This window comes from Lonchura striata, chromosome 3 (assembly GCF_050655825.1).
Source record: "Lonchura striata isolate lonStrDom1 chromosome 3, ASM5065582v1, whole genome shotgun sequence".
NCBI lineage: Eukaryota > Metazoa > Chordata > Aves > Passeriformes > Estrildidae > Lonchura > Lonchura striata.
In genome coordinates, this window is record NC_140705.1 from 50,318,570 (window position 1) to 50,338,140 (window position 19,571).

Here is a 19,571-nt window from a genome sequence, read left to right on the forward strand (position 1 = left end):
GATGTGGACAGTTACACATGTGGAGTGGGTCTTTCTGACCTGACCTTTTCAACACTGTATTTGTGAAAGCAGGACAGCGACTAACTGCAGCAAGCCAGAAACTATAGTAATTACTCTAATTCAGAAGCTACCAGCCTTCTGAAAAGAGAAGAAGAGGAATAGAATCATGCTTAAATACAGCCCATTTTGCTTTGTTCTTCAACACAGTCCCATTCAAAATACTTTGGAATTTATGAGTCTACTGAAAGTGAGGTCTCATAATGTGCACAGCATGTTGCCAGTTAACTTGAATGAGCTTCTCCTCTGTTTTCTGTCTGATTACTATAATAGATCACTTGAAAAGGGGCCCCTCCTTCTAAAACATATGTATTATGATGAAGAAAAAAGCCAGTCCCTAAGATGTCCAGGTAGGTTTGCGCAGCTCACCTAAACATCTGCCTTCCAAAATGTGATCTGGTGTCCCTTGAAGCAATTTGGAGCGAAGCATCCCTGCGGTGCTCTGGCCCCAGCCCTGCAGCAGCACGATTCCTTGTCAGCCTTCCAGTGCTTCCTTGTGCAGTTCAAGAGACAAATATTCGCTCGCTTGAGGGACTGCAGTGCTTTGATCTCCACTTCCAGATGGAACCAGAAGTGCCGAGGCACGTAGAGAAAACAAAAGCAAATTTTTGCAATCCACAGGAAAGATGGCTAAGAATAATAGAAATGTATTTATATATGCCTTTCTGCCTTTTTTTTTTTTTGACAGCATCATAACCTCAATCAAATAAAAATCTATAAAAGAACAGACAGAAAATAAGGATTGCAGATTTTTTTATTTAATTTTAATATTTTTGACATTCAGTTCTTCCAAAGACATAGACAAAGCTTCTTCTGATCTCGGTGGTGGAGGATTTGACTCTAAAAGTTCAAACCGCAAACAATGAAGCTATTACTCCTATGATTCATCTCACCCTCCATAGGAAAAAAAGAGTACCCTGTTCCTATAGCTGCAGTGCTTACTATAATTATTTATGAACTGATATGCAGTACTGGAATATCCAACATGTTTTAGATGCAGATTAGCTGGTATATTGAAAGCACTTAGCTGTAAAAATGACTTTAAAAATCATTTATGCAATCTTTTGCATGTTGACCTAAAGATCATCTGCAGTATTTGAAAACTGTAGAGCTTTGTATACCCTTTTCAATTGATTTCTCAATATGAATTCAAATGACAATATCTTGCATTAGTCACATTTGTAAGTATGCAAAACTAGTTTGAGAAATGCATTTGCTCTCAATATCCTCTCATTGCTCTCTGCTCAGAAGTACTGGAATGATTTTTCTCCTCATTTATAGCTATTCAAACCCTTTAAAACATAGTGGCACTAACATTTTGAACCTCTTATGCAAATAATCTGATATTTTTTCTAAAACTGACAGGAAAGTGAAAAAAGTTACATTTATAGAAAAAAGATTGCTTGATACTTGATAGTTACAAAATGTGGTCTTTTTGCTTTCCTTGAGCTCACTGAGAATGAATTTGTGTCATCACCATGGTACAAATCTTATGCTTACTTAATAATCTGCACAACATATACTTTTTGTAGAGAAGAGATACAAAGAGTGCTTCATCTGAGAAGTCATACCTTGCTTTCACCATGAGCTTAGCCCTGAGACAGATAAGAGAGAGCTCCAAGGCTCAGCCCACATTGGAGCTACTAGCTTGGGATGCATGAGTGGCATGGCCATCTTCTGATATCTGTGTCCTGGGTGCAGAGCTGCAACCAGGGCAGATACTTTGTGTAATTGAATGCCCTTTTCATACTTAGAGAAAACCTCAATTTTCCACTCTGTCTTCTAGCTGCTGGAGCTGCAAGAGAAGCATTTCATTTTAAGAAGTTCCTATTCAGCCGTTCTGATTCCTGGGATCTTTCCAGTCTCCCCCCACAGCCAATTTACCACCATTCTCCCCATAGTAGGTCACCAAAGGCTGAGGAGAGCAATCTTGCCTTTCTCTGCTACAGTCCTGTTGGAGGAAAAAGATTTCATCAAAGAGATTGACTAGGATCACTGCTTCTCTTAACCATGTCACCAGCAGGCAGCCAAGGATTAGATGAGGACTGAGCCTGCCTTTCACACCCTGTGACCTGCCCTGGCTCTGAGACATTGAAGGAGGCCCAGCTGCACCAATGTGGTACCAAGTCTTGTGTCCCATGCCAGCATTAGCAGGGTTGTGTGACTGAGTAGCAAACCCCACCTGTCCTCACCACACAGTCTGACTGGACATATCCTACCCCATGTATGGGAAGAAGAGTGTCATTGAGGGCAAAGATGTCGACTGTGATGTGTCTGTTCTCAGGAGAGGAAAAGGTGTTCATTGTCCAGCACTGCTGGGTTTTGTGATTGAGGGTTTTCTTCTTCATTCTTTTATTTTTATCTTTTAATTAAATTGCATGCTCTCATTTTCCTGGTAAATTCCAGTTTTAAATAAACTATGAGCTATTTAAACACTGTTTTACAAGACATACTTCAGATCTGAAGAGCTGTTGATGGCAAGAGGATCTGATATAATCCACATCCACACAGAAGATATTAGGAAACCAAAGAAAGAGACATGTTAGGATCCAGGAGCAGGATATTTTAAAATTTCATCCCATTTCAAGGCCAGATCTTGCTAATTTAGTGTTCTATATGCTATAGTTCAGAAGCACCAAATAAATGGAGAGTCACTCACTTCTGAATTGATTTTAAGGCAGTTTAGGAGTATAACTCTTCCTTATCACTTGCCTACATTATGCCAGTAGACCAGGATAATTACAGCAGTATGTTATAAACTGCAGAGATGTTGACATCTAAATTCCTATATGGGGAATCTAAATTCCTATAGGGGACCTATGGGGGAATGAAGTCACTATATTTGCTGTGTAATTAATTATTTTCCAAACAAAAACATTCTGCTTCTCTCAATAAACCTGTATTTTAAAAAAAATCTCCATCTAGTTCCCCTTTTGGAAATGAAGGTTTACACACTGTGATGTTTAAAATCCCATTTATTCAAATGGTCAAAATGTTTCAGGCTACATAAATAATTGTCTTTTTGAATAACAGACATGTTTGGAATTACTTAGAGGATTTTTATTTAGTCTATTGATTAATTTTTCAAGGGGAAAACAATAAAAAAGGGGAGTTAGAAATCCTAAGATAAATTCTTTCATAAAACAGAACATCATACCTTTTCCCTCAAGAATTTTAAGCATTGGGGTTTTGCTCTTTTGTTTTCTTCCTTTCATAGTGACCTTAATGACAGAAGTGTGATGATTATAGTATTAAATGAAAGTAACTTTACCATCATCACTATCACTTTAAGATTTGTGTCCATATTTGTCTGCCTAATTACCGTTCTTCATAACTGATATATCACTGAGATGCAAAAATACAAATGCTACACACGGCATTGACAGAAATAAACTATTTTTTTTTCTCAATTATTTTTCCTTATATCAGCCTGCCTTGAAAACAGTGCTCTCTATGCTCTGTGCTTTATTCCAGGGGGATGCAGTTATGATTACACTGAAAAAGGAGGCTCTATAAACCACAAACATTTGCCAGCTTTGCCAGCATATCATTATTACAACACTCAGTATGCTGTTTTTCTTCTGCTTTATGCAAACAAAATTCACACTCAGTGGGAAAAAAGTATATTACCAAGGCATGACTTAAATCCCTCCCAGACTCAAACCCTCCATCCCATAATTTTAGAGTTTCAGATATGCATATTTCTCTCATGTCTATGTCTTAGTTTCAGCTGATAAAGGAAGAGTGTCAGGGGAAATTTTGCTTTTTGCCTGCCCTGCCTTGACATATTAGGTCAATTTGAGTGGAGCTATTTGATCTGCCAGCAGTCAGCTACTTCCCATATTCAAGTGACCTTAATTAAAGTCTAGCTGAAGATGAATACAAAATACATGAGAATTATACACATGGACCTGGTTAAAAAATTGTTGTAATTCAACCACTGAACAACCAAGAAAAACCAGAATGAATGTGCAGCACTGCAAACATGTGTGTAGGCATGTTAAATTAGAAAAACATGAAAATTATCATTAATGCCCCTTAACCAATACATTACTAGAGCAAAGCATTAAAAGTATTATCTGGGAACTATGCCATATACAAGATGTATAAAGAAATTTTTCTAATGAAAATAAAGTTCTGACCATATTTTCATTATAATTTCTTTCTTTCCTCTGAATAGATAAAACAAGACATTTGTTAAATTGAAATCAAAAAATCTGAGCGCAATTATCTTAAATGTGTTACTTATTAATATGTGAGGCTCTGTGTGGATATTGTCTCTGGAAATGCTCTTTTCATATCTGGAAGAAAGCTCTGCATTCCAACTCTTTGCAGCCCTTCTTGGGAGGCATGAGATTTTTACTTGTCCTAGCAAGCTGGATGGTATTTATCCATTCCAGTTATTCCAGCTAGTTCATGCCACCCTTGATGGGTTGCAGAAACTAAGAGAAAGAATACAAAGCAGCATGGATATTAGAGGCACAGGGGTAAGGTGACAATGACTTTTCTTATGCACAGACTTATCTTTTATTCTTCCACATGGGTATCCATCAGAATTCAGTCCTGATGTGAGAGATTTTAGGACACAGAATGCAACTAGTCCAAAGGACAGTATGAGAATAATTACACTGCCATATATTTTATGTTTGTGGAAGCAAAAAGCCAGGTGAAGCAAACTTCTGATTCATCTGACTGCCAGGATCTCTCAAAGCCTCACCCTTTTACTCACACAATTCTGGCTAGAATTAACTTCATTTAAGTTAGTCCTATTAAGGCTCATAAATTTGTTTTGGGAATGCTGACAACATTCTTTTGGAATGGTAGTTTGTGAACAGTTTTCTTCCCATTCCACACACCAGCAATGAGGCAATCAGGGCAGGACAAGGTGGTGTCATGCTGGAAACCTAATATGCATTGCAAATGATAACATACACAAGTGGGTGAGAAACCTTTCTGCCTCAACTTGTGGACCCTTGGGACATTCCTGTTTTTGTTCTATGAAAATCAGCTAGCTGTGAGAACTCTTGGTTTTTTAGGGTAACTTTTAGTGAGCTCAGATGAAAACCAAATTAACAACAATCAAAAAAATATGTTTTCCCTTTACACAAAACCCCTGTACTTTATCCAGTTTTTGGGCTTGAAACTGAAGATCCAGGTGCTGGGGGTAGTAGGTGAAAGAATTCCACTATGGTATTTTCAGTGCTATCTACTGGGAATAATACATCCAGAGATGTCTTCAAACTGAGAAGGGGTTCCCAAATATAATAATTCAATAACCAAAGTGATTTCAGCTACTAATTTCCAATTATTTCAGCAGTTAAAGTCTTTGAGGGTGAAAAGTCTGTAGAACCAAATGAGGAACTACCCATAGGTGCAACCCCATTCCCAGCAATGCTTTTGGCCTCTTTCCCCTTCTGGTAGAGGGAGGCAAATGCTCCTGAATTCCTTCTCTGGGGAGACTGTGACACTTCACACAATACTGCATCAATCAGCCTATTCAGCATGCACAAAGAGGAAAGATCTTTGGGTAATTCACTGTGAATGGACAGAAATAAGACTGAAATCCTCTAAGGCTCTTTAGTTTCCTATCTCTAGCATAATAGGTCAAGCATAATACACTGCATTTTTTTTTTATCATGCTTTCAGAATTCACATACCCAGAATTACTATTTTTGCATTTAGTTCTTATTGGAAAATATTAATTTTGTATAGAAATTTGAAACCCTCTTCTTTTCTTGTTACAATTACAGGCATAATTTTTTCTTTCCATCCTTGAAATATTCAGGAGAGTCCAAACTATGCCAATAACAGAGTAATTTTCCCATACCCTGTGGAAGAGAAAATGTTATGTCTTTGCAGGAGCGAAGACAAAACAGAAGAGCAGCTGTTTCATACATAAATGTATTGAACTAGGTCAGGTCCACTGAATGATGATAAAAAAATGATATGTATTGAGGCAGAATTTGAAAGCAAATTTTTGGAACTGTAAATTTTATCTATTAGGGTGTTCCAGAGTAACTTGTTATCTTATTTATTGAAAATAGCTACGGGTACTTACTTTTTAAAAGATCCTTATTCAATAGTTTAGAAATCAAGTATGTTTTGGGCTATACAGCCTTTTTAAATTTCTAAAACTGATGGTCATTTTTACATGTAAAATGAAGAATATGGTGTTCAGATGTAGAAGTGCAAATCAGCTAATTAATTTCATTTATTGAAAAATTTATAAATTACTTTTATTTAATGGATTCAAAAGTTAATCAATTACTTAAAAGAGCATTACATCCTATTAATCCAGAATTTAATAAATAAAAGCAGATGTAGGTTTTAAGCCAAAGCAGTTGTGTTTGGAAATGTTGAGGTCATTGGAAATGGCACAGGCTGTTGCAACATGGAACAAAAAGAACCCAACATGGATATGATCTTGTACATAAACCTCCTACAAACTTCAGAGATTAATTTGGTTGCATAATTGCAAAGGATAGTCCTTCAGGTCTGTTTTTCAAAACATGGTGGGGAGAGGGGATATCTATTTGTCTCTAAGATGCAAATAGATAGCAAATGAGGGTTTTTTTCATTTAGAACAAGTGAAAGCAAGTATCTAATGTTCTTTGTGTTAATAACTGCATAGAAAATCTCATTAAACATTACTCATTTGGGCATTGTTTATTTCCTTGGAGACAGCATCAAATCCTGAAGTACAATTGAAATCAATGACAAAACCTTCATCAAATTCCAGGAAAAACAGTTCAAGTCTACAGTGAGGTAACGAGTCTTTTATTTAAAAACCCAACAAAACCAATACAAAACACATTTTTCAATGCCTGAAAAATGTAGTCTACTAGGAGCTTTGGGTATTTCAATGTCTCTACTATTTTGACAGATAAATCAACTAACTCACATAGATTTTAGTTTTGAAGAAGAGTGGCAACTGAGTAAATGCTAAAAGGGCAACAACAACAAAAGACATGGATTAAGACCTTCAGCTGAAAGAAGGATTCTGACATCATCTTGTGTTTATTGGGAACACACACACGCACAAACACAGACACACACCTTAATACATTTTTGTCCCAGACAGAATAGAAAGAAATGTAGAGATGAAAATTTCTGTTTAAACCTGCTGAGCTCACTAATTTGTGAAAGACCAGGGAGACAAACCAGAATAACTTGTGGACATGACATTGCAGCAGAATGAAGTTTGGCAGATGGAATTGTGGGAGCTGCCATCATGAACTTCTCCCATAATTGATGTGTTTGTCAACCGGAAACAAGCACTGAGATGAAAAGGTCTGGGTCTTCAAGTTGGTGTCAGTGTAACAATGAACTTACAGAGAGATGCTTCCATAAAAAAGAGATGTGATAGTGAGACATATAAGGGTATTACCTTGCACCATTCCCTTGTAGAAAACTACAGAGTGTGAAATAAAGCATTCAGTTCTATGAGAAAAATGAGTTTGAATTGGAATCAAAATACTGAAGGAATAATGAAAGACTACTGAAAATAAAAAAGGTGATTAAAAGAATTTTGCATTGTCATGTTAAGCAATTCTAAGGCCCGGACAGAAAATGCCATTTTTTAATAGACACTGCTGAGACAAAAACAAGCTATTAATTAATTTAGGATGGAGATGAGACTTATCCTTCCAGAACTAGGTTTTTGGAACAACTTGTTTTTCGATTAATCGTTATAAATTTGTGCAAGGATTGCATGACAGAGGAGCCACAAGTAGCATAAAGGAATGGGTCTCATCAGCACAGAATGTTCCTTTCTTGAGAGTTTGTGTTCCTTGGTTTTAGAAACAGGGTTATAGCAAGTGCTGGGGAAAAAATATCAAAACAAACACAAAACCAAAACCAAAACCAAAAAACAACCCCAAAAAATTAACAACAATAACAAAACCTTGCAAAGAAGTCTAAAACTCACTGAGCAGCAAAGAATTGTCTTCTAGAAATATATATTTTTATTGTTCAAAATAGGAACATTTCCTTCAGATTGTACATTGCATAAATCTGATAATAATTTCAAGGAAGGCATATAGATAGACATAAATTTTGAAATTCATTTAGGTTTCAACACAGCACCACCTATTGGAATGAAAATAGCAATGAGTCTGAAACAGTGAAAACATAGCTGCAGTCAACTATGATGAATCTATAAGCTTAAAGTGTGGAGGGCTCTGTAACTTGCTCTGCCTTGCAAACTCTCCCTGTTAATAAAAACTTGACAGCAAATTCACTATTCTTTTTTCATGTTGTTAGAAAGGAAGACTTTACCACAGTGAAGGTGAGGTAAAGTTTTTCTTGGAGTCATTAGACATCGCACAAAGTGAAGCTATTTACACAGAGTTAAATGAGATAATAATATCTCTCCTAGTAAAGAGACCATTGTGTATGGCAATTTAAATGAGCTGCAGATAGATAGATGTAAGTGATAAAAAGTAGGTGCTCAGCCTGTCATTAGAGAACATATCAGCCACTTTAAAATACACTTCACTTAGACTAATCACCACATTATTGCTATTCCAAATGAGGTGTGCAGGTATAAAACTGGAATAGAGCAGTCCCTTCTGCTTGATAAATGAGGAGATTATAATGTGTTGAAGATCAGAGTTTCAGGGGAGCAGAAAGTACAGGCACTGAACAACATCCAGAGAGTAAGATGGGACATGTGTGGTTCAAAGGCATGTTCAGAGGGATTTCTCTCTTTTGAGTTCCCTCTGTCCTTCTTCCTTGTGGGGAACAAAAAGTCCTCCAACTTCCTATTCCCAGGAATTTTTTTTCTTCTCACAGCTCTAGAAAGAGTTATGGGGAAAATAGCTGCTTTGCATGGATATTGCACTGGCAAAGTTTGAAATACCAGTGTCCCCATACCCACCCCACTCTCCGTGGCTGCTTTCCCACTCAACCTGTGTCTGCAAAAGCAATCCAGAGAACACTTGTAAGATGTGTGGGGCAAAAAAAACCCCAAACAAACAAACAAACAAAAAAACAAAAAAGGCCCCACTCTGTGTCTCTCTGAAATGTTAGGATGCAGAAAGAGGGGTGATGTAAAGAACATGCTAAAGTTCCTTTGGAATAAACAGCTTGCCTTCTGTTGGCCAGGAGTGCTCAGAAATGCTGCCTGTCCCAGCTTTCGCAGCCATGGAGGAAACTGAACTCTGCTGAGCTGGTGTGTGGCACCATCACAGTGGCCTGCCCCATCAGGGACAGCTCTGATGTGCTTGTGTCATGCCAGAAAAACAGTAATTCTGGAGCAGGCAGCAGGAGCTTCCCCAAGCAGGATGCACACAAAGGACAACACTGACAGCCCTGCAGAGCTGCTAAGGGAGAAAAGGCACTGACTGATAGAATCATAGAATGTCTTGGGCTGGAAGGGATCCTAAAAATCTTCTAGTTCCAATCTTCCTGCCATGTGCAAGGACACAGTCCACCAGATCAGATTGCTCAAAACTCCATCCAACCTGGCCTTGAATGCGTCCAGGGATCGGGAACCCAAAACTGCTCTGATGCCAGGCAGAGGTAAACAGCACAGACCTCCCTACCTCCCCCCAAAAAATATGTCTTTTTTATTTCTCACAAGAGTGCCAGGACAGATGCCACTTAAACAAAAAAAAGATGCTGGAGAGAGTGGGGGTTGGAAGGGTGATGGTACAGCAGTAAACTGTTGCATTTACTGCAGGCCAAAGGATCTTTCAGGATTCCCAGCCACAGACCTTGGTTTGCCAGGAAAACACAGCCCAGCACCAACTCCCCCTACTACTCACTGTACCCTCAGCTGGATAAGCTGATAGGGTTTGGTTAGGACTTTGGATAAGATAACTGCCACCTGGCATGAAGGATCTCACAGTTGTCCTATGTTGCTTGGAGTTTAGAATGTCTCTGGAAGCACTGAGATGGAACTACTCTCTCCAGGGTAAGACTGATGCTAGAGCTGCTTAAAGAGAAAGAGAGGAATCATCATCTGCATGCCTTCCCCTTTTCCTTGAGCTAGCCCCAAGTTAGCTGAATCCCAACCAGGAAACATGATAATATTATAATTTTAATGCTGAAGATCCTTAGATTATTAATTGCTTTTTAAAAAATAAAGGCAGATACACCCAACACTGTAGCAGAGAGTATGCATAAACAACTGCAAACAGCACACTCCCATTTAGCAAGAGCATCCATGTCAAATAAGCTTATTCTTTTGAAATTCCTGAATGTGAAAACAACAGTGTTCAAAAACAAAAGCAGAACTCTTGCATTTCAGTACTATGGCTGTACTATAGAAAATGGATATAAAGTTATGATTCACACTAATTAGAGGATACCAGTTCATTATTTAGTGCAAATTTACACAATTTCTTTTGTGTAGAGTTTGACATTTGAAAGTCTCATACCTTATTTATTGTCAAGCAGCCACAAGGATTCACATTCTGTAAATATTTTTCTTCTTATTTAGTTGTTTGAAATCTTCACTTGCCCTCTGTTCTCATCCCTAGACAGAGTTTACACAACAAGAAGGAGATTTCAAATGTGTGATTTTTTTTTTAAAGAGACAAGAGCCTAGAACAAAGCTAGTAACAATGTGTGGGGCTTCAAAGTTGTCTTATTTCAGACATCTTAGTCATCTACTTCTCATAGTTTTGCTGCAGGACATGAGCTCAAAATCAAAACCCGGAATACTTTTAAAATAGTGATAAAATTGGGACTGAGGGAAATTATCCTCTTTTTAAAATCCTTTTAAAATTCTTTATATTCACAAATGTACGTTTTTTTCTTCTTTTCCACCTAATAAATAGCATTATGTTTCCAAATGGCCACTAAAGAGCTTTCAAGGAAAATATAATTCTGATTCTTCTGTGGCCTACCATTGCTGCAAATTTGTTCATTTGTTTCCCTATAGGAGCAAATATAATAAAAAATTACGATGGCAAATATATTTTCATGCACAAATAGTAAGCATGATGATTTTTTATTGTATTTGCATTGGTTAGATGTGACTTAGACTTGTTTTTAAAATCTTTATGATTGTGTCTCCAAGCATTTTCATGTTCTTATACATATTTCAAGGTAAATGCCAGTCTAAAGCAGTGCATTTGCACTAACTCAGACTAAAAATGAACATTGTCCTATTTATTTTTTATTTCTCTCATAAGTTTTCCAAACTCTGAAATAAATATTCCCCAGAAATATACATTGTCATTTACCATAGTGTAGTAGGTAGATTTAAGCTGTATGTGTGCTTTCATTTTTGTAATGAGTGATTTCAGTAATAATGTAAATTGAGTTTTGCCTCACTCTCTTAGAAAGGCACATAGCTTATGCTACAATAAGTATGAAAAATATAACAGTATTCTTACATTGTACAGACCACACACTTCTTGATATGCATTGATCTGATAAAAGAAAAAATTCTACAGACTCCTGAAAAATCTTTTGCTGCAATGTTACAATACTATGTGCTGTTAACCATAAACTGGTAAAATAAAGAAAATATCTGCATACTTGCACCCTGACATCTGAAAATTTACTCTTTTGTTATCATGACCTGAAGAACCACCACATTAGTGATGTATTTTTGCATTAAGCTGGATTATTTTGATTGTTACACTCAAAAATACTTTTTCAAATATTTTTTCCCTTACTGGTTAAAAAAAATCCCATGCCTTTGTCCCCTCATTTCTCTCTGTAGTATTTTGAGGCTAACTCATGCAAGTTACCCAGCTAGAAATAAAGCCTGACTTTCAAATTGACTGAGTATTACCACTCCTACATCATGGATATTGGTGTGTACTCAAATTTTTACAAATTGGGCCATTTATGGTAAAATCCTTAAGCAGTCTGAGTTAAAATATTGACCCAATCTGTACTTTGAAAGACCTGACAAAACGCCAACCATTCCTAAGTTCCAATCATTGTACTTTCTAAGGGAGACAGGAAAGGGGGAAGCAAATGGTTGACTTTCCAGCTGCAAAAACCTCTGGTCACATCAGCAGGAAAATCCTGGCCATGAGACGTTATCCTGAGTTACTGAGCTAGTGTTGCTTAAAGACTTTTCCAGGGTTGCAAGAAATCACTGCACCATGGGGGCTGTTAACTTTATTTCTGACCTTTGAATTATTTTTGGAAATGTTTTCATTGAAATTACATTCACCCCTGAGCATATTGTATTTACAGTGTGTATGTATGTATGTATCATTGAAACAGGTGCCCAGAGACTGCAGAGTCTTCATCCTCAGGAATGTTTACAGCCCAGCTGGCCAACACCCTGAGCAAGCCAACACAGCTGCAAAGTTGACCCTGTTCTGACTGGGGGCTGGGACCAGATGCCCTCCAGACAGCCCCTGCAGACAGAAAAGATTACTGGATGATTCTGTTGTTCACTGTCATGGTAGCAAACAACGCAGGTGCTTCCTTTTTCTGCCATGTATTTAACATTTTTCTCATTATGTTATTACCAAATCCCAGTGTAATGAGATTTCAATGCTTTTTGGTATTTTAAGTAGGTACAGGAAATAGAGGGGATCATTTGTTAAGAAGCAGTATAATCCGTAATTAACTTTGTATACTATTTAGATGCTAATTTGTTTTAAGTGTTTTTAAATACAAGCAAAATATGAATTGAAACGCCAAAGTACTGGGTGTAGCTATTTATCAGATATCTGGAGCTTCATAAGATCAGAGAGTATACCTATCAGTTCTTATAACAGTTTTACATTAAGCATTGATATTTCTCAGCCTTTACTACAGCAGGTAATTGTCAAAGTTCATTTCTAGTTCCAATGTTATTTGTCTGGAATATAATCTGATAGAAATTGAGATCTCCTAGGCAGTCCAATGAGCAAGACATGAGAATCAAAGGCTTTGGTATATTCATATCTTTGCCGCTGAATAAGCTCATTCTTAAACCAGGCTGGGGACGGATTCAAGGTTTATCATAAAAAGGGAGAAGCTTTATGTTATCTTCAGTTTTTCCTAGTGTCCACTCATCTCAGTTCTGATAGTCTCATGCAAGAAAAAATGTCCATTTCTAATCTTGAAGATAATAGTAGGTGCTAAATGCAATCTCAGTGAGGTTAAGGAATAGGGTTATATAAAAGAACAGTGATCCCTATTCATGCATTGTGCAATATGTGATGCCTAATGGATGAGGAGGGAGGGAGAACCTTTTCTCTCCAGATAAGTTTTCTCATTAAATACTTACCAATTTGGGTCAGAAGGTTCTCACGAACATTAATTGTTTACTGTCATCATTGTTGTAGTATTAATTGCTGTTAATTACAATGCTATTGTAATAATGCCTTCAGCAAGGCTTTCTAGTTCAGGGAAATGGGAAAATGATGTTCCTACCTATAGGAGCAGGATTGTTAGGAGCAGAATTGTTTCTTAGTTGTTAAGAACATTTAAATGCCTTCATTATGCTTAAGTCTCAGAGATTTCTAATTCCACCTGTCTTGCAGACAGAGAAGCATTTCTGTTTTGCTTTGGGTTGGGTTGGTTTGGGCTGTTGCTTTTGTAAGGACTCAGTGTTAATAAAATTCACCCTGCAGGTCAGGAAGTCCTCCTGCAGGCAGATGGAATTTAAAGATTATTCAGAATTACCATCCAAAACTGCCTGTATCTGGCAGGGATCACGGTGGGAAAAGAAGATCCTGTTTATGTTTTCCTTACTGCAAGGACATAAATTATGGGATGTATATGAACCAAACCTCAATTTCTGCACATCTCTTACAAGAGGTCTGTGTTTATAAACACATAAACCATCTGTTAAGTGCTTGCAAATTAAACACCAGGCTTTTTATAGTACAATTTAATATCTAGTTTCAAAAAGCCCGTGACATCTAATGAAGTTGCACAGGCTGTTACTTGTCTCTTTGCAAGAAATGCAAAATAATTACATAATTACAGAAAACACCTGCAAATGCAGATTGCATTTTCTCATTTCAGTTGAATTCCTATGTTGAAGTAATTAATTGGACCTCTGCAATGAAAACTTTGCAAACATTTCAATTTTTTCAAGTCTTGTATGAATTTTTGTGATGTGTGTATCTTCACTGAGGAAGAACTGGAACAACTGTTCATAAAAGAAAATCAGTTTTACAAATAAGTAAATGTGTTATGTACTCTGGATGTTCTCTTGGCATGTGAATGCCAAGTTGACCTATCTACTTTTTCATTCACAGAAAACATCTCCAAGTCACTGTTCACATCAGCACTTTCCAGCACTGAGGTGGTTACTAGCTTTCCATACAATACACTGCTTGGCTTGGAAAGGTGGTTCATCACACAATTGACAAAGATACTCAGAAAGCCAAGACAACTCAATCTCCAAAATTTGAAGAGGTTAAAATAGATTTTGATGTCCTCAGTTAGGGTACCTGGACACAACAAAATCTCACAAGAGCATCTATTTGCATTTTTGATTGCCTAAACACATTCGCCATACTGGCCTTAAACAGATTGTTCTATAAAAAATGCTGTCTTTTTTTCAGAGTGAAATCAGCCATGAAAATTCTGGCACATTTCTAAGTATGTTCCATTGAATTCTTTTTGTAGCAGTAAGTCTAGCTTTAACAGGTGCCATTAAAACTTGTTCTGCTTTATGAGGAACATGTTGGTCAACTCCACTGAAAATTCATGGCAAACCAAGAGTTTGTCAATCTTCAGTGTATTTGCTCTCTGGCAGAATGGGAACCAACCTCTTTATCAGTGAGCACACCCTGCAGACATATAACAAAATTAAATAAAAGCCCCATTTTATTTGAGAATACAAAGTAAAATTTTCTTATGACAGCTTATTTTTACTTTATCTAGGCAATGCAACAAAAATGTGTCATCATCCAGATGCACCAGATCTTTACTAACAAATAGCTTTAACTGCCTGATGGTGCAGGCAAGTAGTTTTGTTCTGTTCCCACTGAAGTCAAAGGGAGTTTTGCTACTGACTACAACCAAGTATCTTGTCCTTGTGTGAACTTAATAAATGTGTCATTTCCGTGATTACTATGCATCATGTTTCATGATGACTATGTGGTCTACTCTGATTATTGGTCATTTGAAACTTACATATTAGACACTGGGATACAGTTTCTCCTCTGAACTAAGTACTTTGTGCAGCCACAGTAAGAGAAATGGGAAAGATTTTGGCACATTAGGGTATAGGCACAACTAAGAATTCATCTGTCAAAGAGGATTCCCCAGCTGGTGAAGAAAAAATAGCTGACTCTTATGCCTTGCAAACCTCAAACCCAGGACAGGGTGTTAAAAAGCCAAAATCAAAGTGTTCCACTGATTTTTAGCTTTTAAATGGCCATGAGAAGAAGTGCCAGTCAGTTCAGAGCAGTGTCTGCACATCTCATTTTGCACTGCAGAAACAGAAAGCTGTTATCTGTCTGGTAATTTGTGGTATTATCTCTCTCAGGCTGAGTGGTTGGCTCCTGAGTTTGAACACCAGGATATCAATTTTTCACTGTATCAATAGAAAATGCCTTTTGAATAATACAGATGAGTCTCTCTGACATCTCAGGGACCATCCCCTGATTTTCCATGCAACAAGGAGAAAGGAAATTTTCTGATCCTTTCCTGATTAATACAGAAAAGCTTGTCTGTCTCTGGCACACAGAGAGGGGCACTTGAGGACTGGAGATACTCAGATATGTTTGCCCAGGTGTTGGAGTAAGACAGGTTGAGGAGGAAGGAATGCCAATAACTCATATTGTTTCACTGAAGACCCTAGGCACAGAGCTGCAAGCCACGGTCCCTGTGTGATGTGCTTCTCATTGGTGCCTACTTCCATTCAACATCTTTTAGCCCATGAGTGCTTTTCCCAGACTACCTTTGGCCACTTACAGCAGCAGTGTTTTGTTTCCCTATGACTTATAGCTCCTTCCAAGCTCTCTAAGTGCTAGTAAATGCTGCAATGGTGATGATGGCTCTGAGCAGTGAGAGGAGGCTGTTCAGCGTGGGAAGGTGATAAAGAGCAGCAGGAACAGCAGCACCGGTGCAGGAGCAAGCACAGGCTCCTGTTCCCTTTCCCATGTTCTGCCGGTGCATGACCCTGCTCACTTGGGTCCCAAGAGCTCCCCCATGCCTGGGTGCTTTTGGAGACAATCTCAGCTTTGCAGAGGTTGGCAAATTGACTGAGGCATAATTCTGTGTTTTCGTTCTTACTCATTTGTCACTATGGGACCAGTTTCTTATTCACAGGAAAATGTGTTTCCTGCATAAAAAAGCACGTGGACATTGGTCAGCCACATTGATGTGGCCACTGTGACTTATGGAAGCAAAGCAAAAAAAACATTGGCTCCTGGAGCATTGTTCCACCTTGCCCACACACCCCACAGGAGTTCCCATGAACCCCTGCAACAGTATCCTTATATCCAGGCTATTCAGGTGGAGGAAATGTTCTCTGGTGAGTTCAAAAATTGTCAACTATCAATATAATTTGCAGTACGTAGCAGAAAACTGCAACAGATTAAATCAAATATAAATTATCTGCTTAAACTACATTGCCTGTGCAGCACCACCATTCCATGGCTTCTGCTTCACTGTCCCTTTACAGAAGCCTCCTCACACTCATGGACATATGTTTCTAATCAGAAAATGCTCAAGGAAAGACCACCTGCCTACAAAGGATACTTTTTTTCCCAGCTTGAGTGGGCGTCTCACAGACAGGTTTTAGTACACAGCAAAAAAACAAGCAGAACAATGAAGTGAAAGGGCAGCTTTCTTCTAATGAAAGCCTACACTGTTATCTGACATGTAAAAACTAGGAGAGAGGCATTTCTTGATGATTATTCCTGGTGAAAATATAATTAATAAATAACTTAATGGGACAACACAGTAATAAGAAACTTGTTTGCTTTGGTGCTTTAGTTTACTTTGGCTTGTCTAACCAAGATATTTTTTAAGGAAAAAAGTATGAATGCACTCAAACAGAAAAATAAAAGCTTTTCTTGGCTGCTGATTTTTGATCAGAGTTTTCTGAGCCATCCTTAAATAGTAAGCTGTTAAAAAAATCAATACTGTTGTTTATAGAAATCTTCAAAAGTTAACCACAGAGACTGTTGGAGACAAGGAAGATAATCATCTTTGTGGCTTATCATACTGGTATCAGGTAAGCCAGATGTTAAAGTCCTCTAGGTGGGAATCTCAAAGAGTAGGGGTCCAATCCCTTGCATTTAAAGCTGGATCCAAAATGGACTGGGTTTAATGATTTAAGTTGACTTAAATGGACACCGGATCAGTCTGATCTGCTCTAGTACTTTCAATTTCACACAGTCATGCCTTCAAGAATAGTATGATTGCACTGTGAGAGTGACGGAAGCTTTACTTGGCTGGACCACCAGTGAAAAAAAAAAAAAATAAGGCTATTTAGATCCAGCAAGGACTTGGCACTATATGTTTTAGTGCTAAATAAATAAATAAGTAAAACTATTAAGAATAGGCTTTGTAATCGGTAGGGAAAAACCTTATCAATTTAGTGATGGTCAGAGTCAATGACCCAGTGGTAGGTATCTATAGCAATATCAATCAGCACCTAAATAAATGGGAAAACAGCCCCTTCTCTCACAGTGCTTTTCACTGTATGTTCTTTTAGTCTAGCAACAGAAACTGGGGATGACAATTTCTTCCCATCCAAAGGGAATCTCAGGAGCTCATCACCTAGAAGCAAGAGAGACCTTGGCAGTCTGAACCTGCCCTAGGCAGCTGCAGACAGCTCTCACTGCTCTACGGGCTGCCTGCCACATGAGAGGCCAGCAAGAGACCCAGCAGCAAGCCCGTCTGCTGCTGCTGCTGCCAGACCTCAGCCTGGAAGGTGATGGCTCAGTGTCCTGCAGCTGCCACGCACATCCTGTGTGTGCACGGAGGTGCCTGAGGGTCACTCTGCACAGCCAAGTGAGTGTGGGAGGAAGGCAAGGAGTGACATCACTGTCAGACCGCCAGCCATAGGAGGGGGCGGCTGCAGAGCAGTGGCTCGTTCTAGCACATACACCACATACACACACAGACTTTTGAGCCAAATTGCTTTCTAACAGCTCTGGTATGTAGTAGATACAAAATCCATGGCTTAGGAAAACATCCCTCTCTGTGCAGAACTTCACTGTTTTTACAGTGTTACCTTATCCAATTCTTGCTAATGGGAAGTCTGATGAAAGCTCAAGGCCTGGGGACACAAAATAAAAGAGAAAGCTGAGCAGAATCATGTAATCAACAAGTAGTAGGGCTCTGTTGCCTTCTTAATAAGGAGAAAAAAGGCAACCTAAATACTAAATAGGCTTATATTTGCAAATCTGATATCTATTCTGCACATTTTTCTTTTCAAAATTTTAACACACACACATACCTTTCTTCTATGAAACTTTTTATACTTAATTACTTTCTACTATACTTGTATACTTGCAGGCCTGAGATAATAAAAAAAAATATAGGATAACAAAAAAGTAGCTCCAAACCCAAAAATAATAGAAATCCAATGGCTGTCTATGTGCTTCTACCCAACAGTTCTGAAAAGATGGAATTTAAAGGATGTCCTGAGATAATAAAAAAATGGGATAACAAAAAAAGTAGCTCCAAACCCAAAGATAATAGTAATCCAATGGCTGTCTATGTGTTTCCACCCAACAGTTCTGAAAAGATGGAATTTAAACAGGCTCTTGGGAGTTTATGTGAGTCATGCAGTGTCCACCAGAGTCCTCAAGAACTTCCAGTCTAGCTCTTCTACATGCAGGAAAAGGCAAGAAAATAATGTGCATGGGCACACATACAAACATGTTTGCTTCTTAATCATCCACACAGTAGGGATAAGCAGATCAAGCAATACTTTATAAATGGAAAATGATGTGTACTTAGTGATGTACAAAATCTCAAGTAGCTTAGTTTGTTTAGAACCAGCTGGGGCTTCCTGTTCATCCAGGTCTTATCTGAGCAAATCAGACCTCTCAACTTCTTCTCAAGAAAACAGGGCTGGAAAATTAAGGGTTATTTGTTTATTCACAATACTTCACGTTGGACTGGGTGACTTTATTTCAGACAGATATGGGGAAAATTCCTACACAGTAAATAAGACAAAAGGAAGAAATGGAAAATGTCTGTAGTAAAAATATTCTAAATCACACAGATAACACCATTTTGAGCACCTAAAGTCATCCAGCCATTTTTTGTGTACATTACTAATGAATACATCTAAATAATTAATTTACATTTGTTTTAGGGTAAAAGCAGAAATCTGCTGCCAGACACTGGAAATGATGGTATAAACAAGTTCTTATGTCCAGTTCTCTCTTTGGAATGACACTTGCAGCATTGGGTTTTGCAGTGCTTTCTGGAATCAAAGTTCTCTAACACTATTCCTTGCAGGCTGGATTAAGTAAAAATTAGTATTTTCCTCCCATCTTCTGCATTTCAGGAAAGTATTAGCCAAATCTCCTAACCTGTCATTAATTATATACTTTACATCTTCTTCACAAGCTCTAATAGAAGTCAGCTCAGCTGCAGTTGGGAAATAGAGGTGAAAGTAAATAAATTTA

The 19,571-nt window shown here is 38.0% G+C and overlaps 1 long non-coding RNA gene across 1 annotated transcript in view; it reads right to left on the bottom strand.

Annotated features, from left to right (window-relative positions):
* LOC110479666 (uncharacterized) overlaps positions 1-18,805 on the bottom strand; it is a 181,990-nt gene extending 163,185 nt beyond the window's left edge. The window contains exon 1 of the long non-coding RNA XR_014953734.1: positions 427-18,805. This is a non-coding gene — a long non-coding RNA (uncharacterized LOC110479666). The remainder of the gene's footprint in view (positions 1-426) is intronic.
* Between the last annotated feature and the right edge of the window lie 766 nt (positions 18,806-19,571).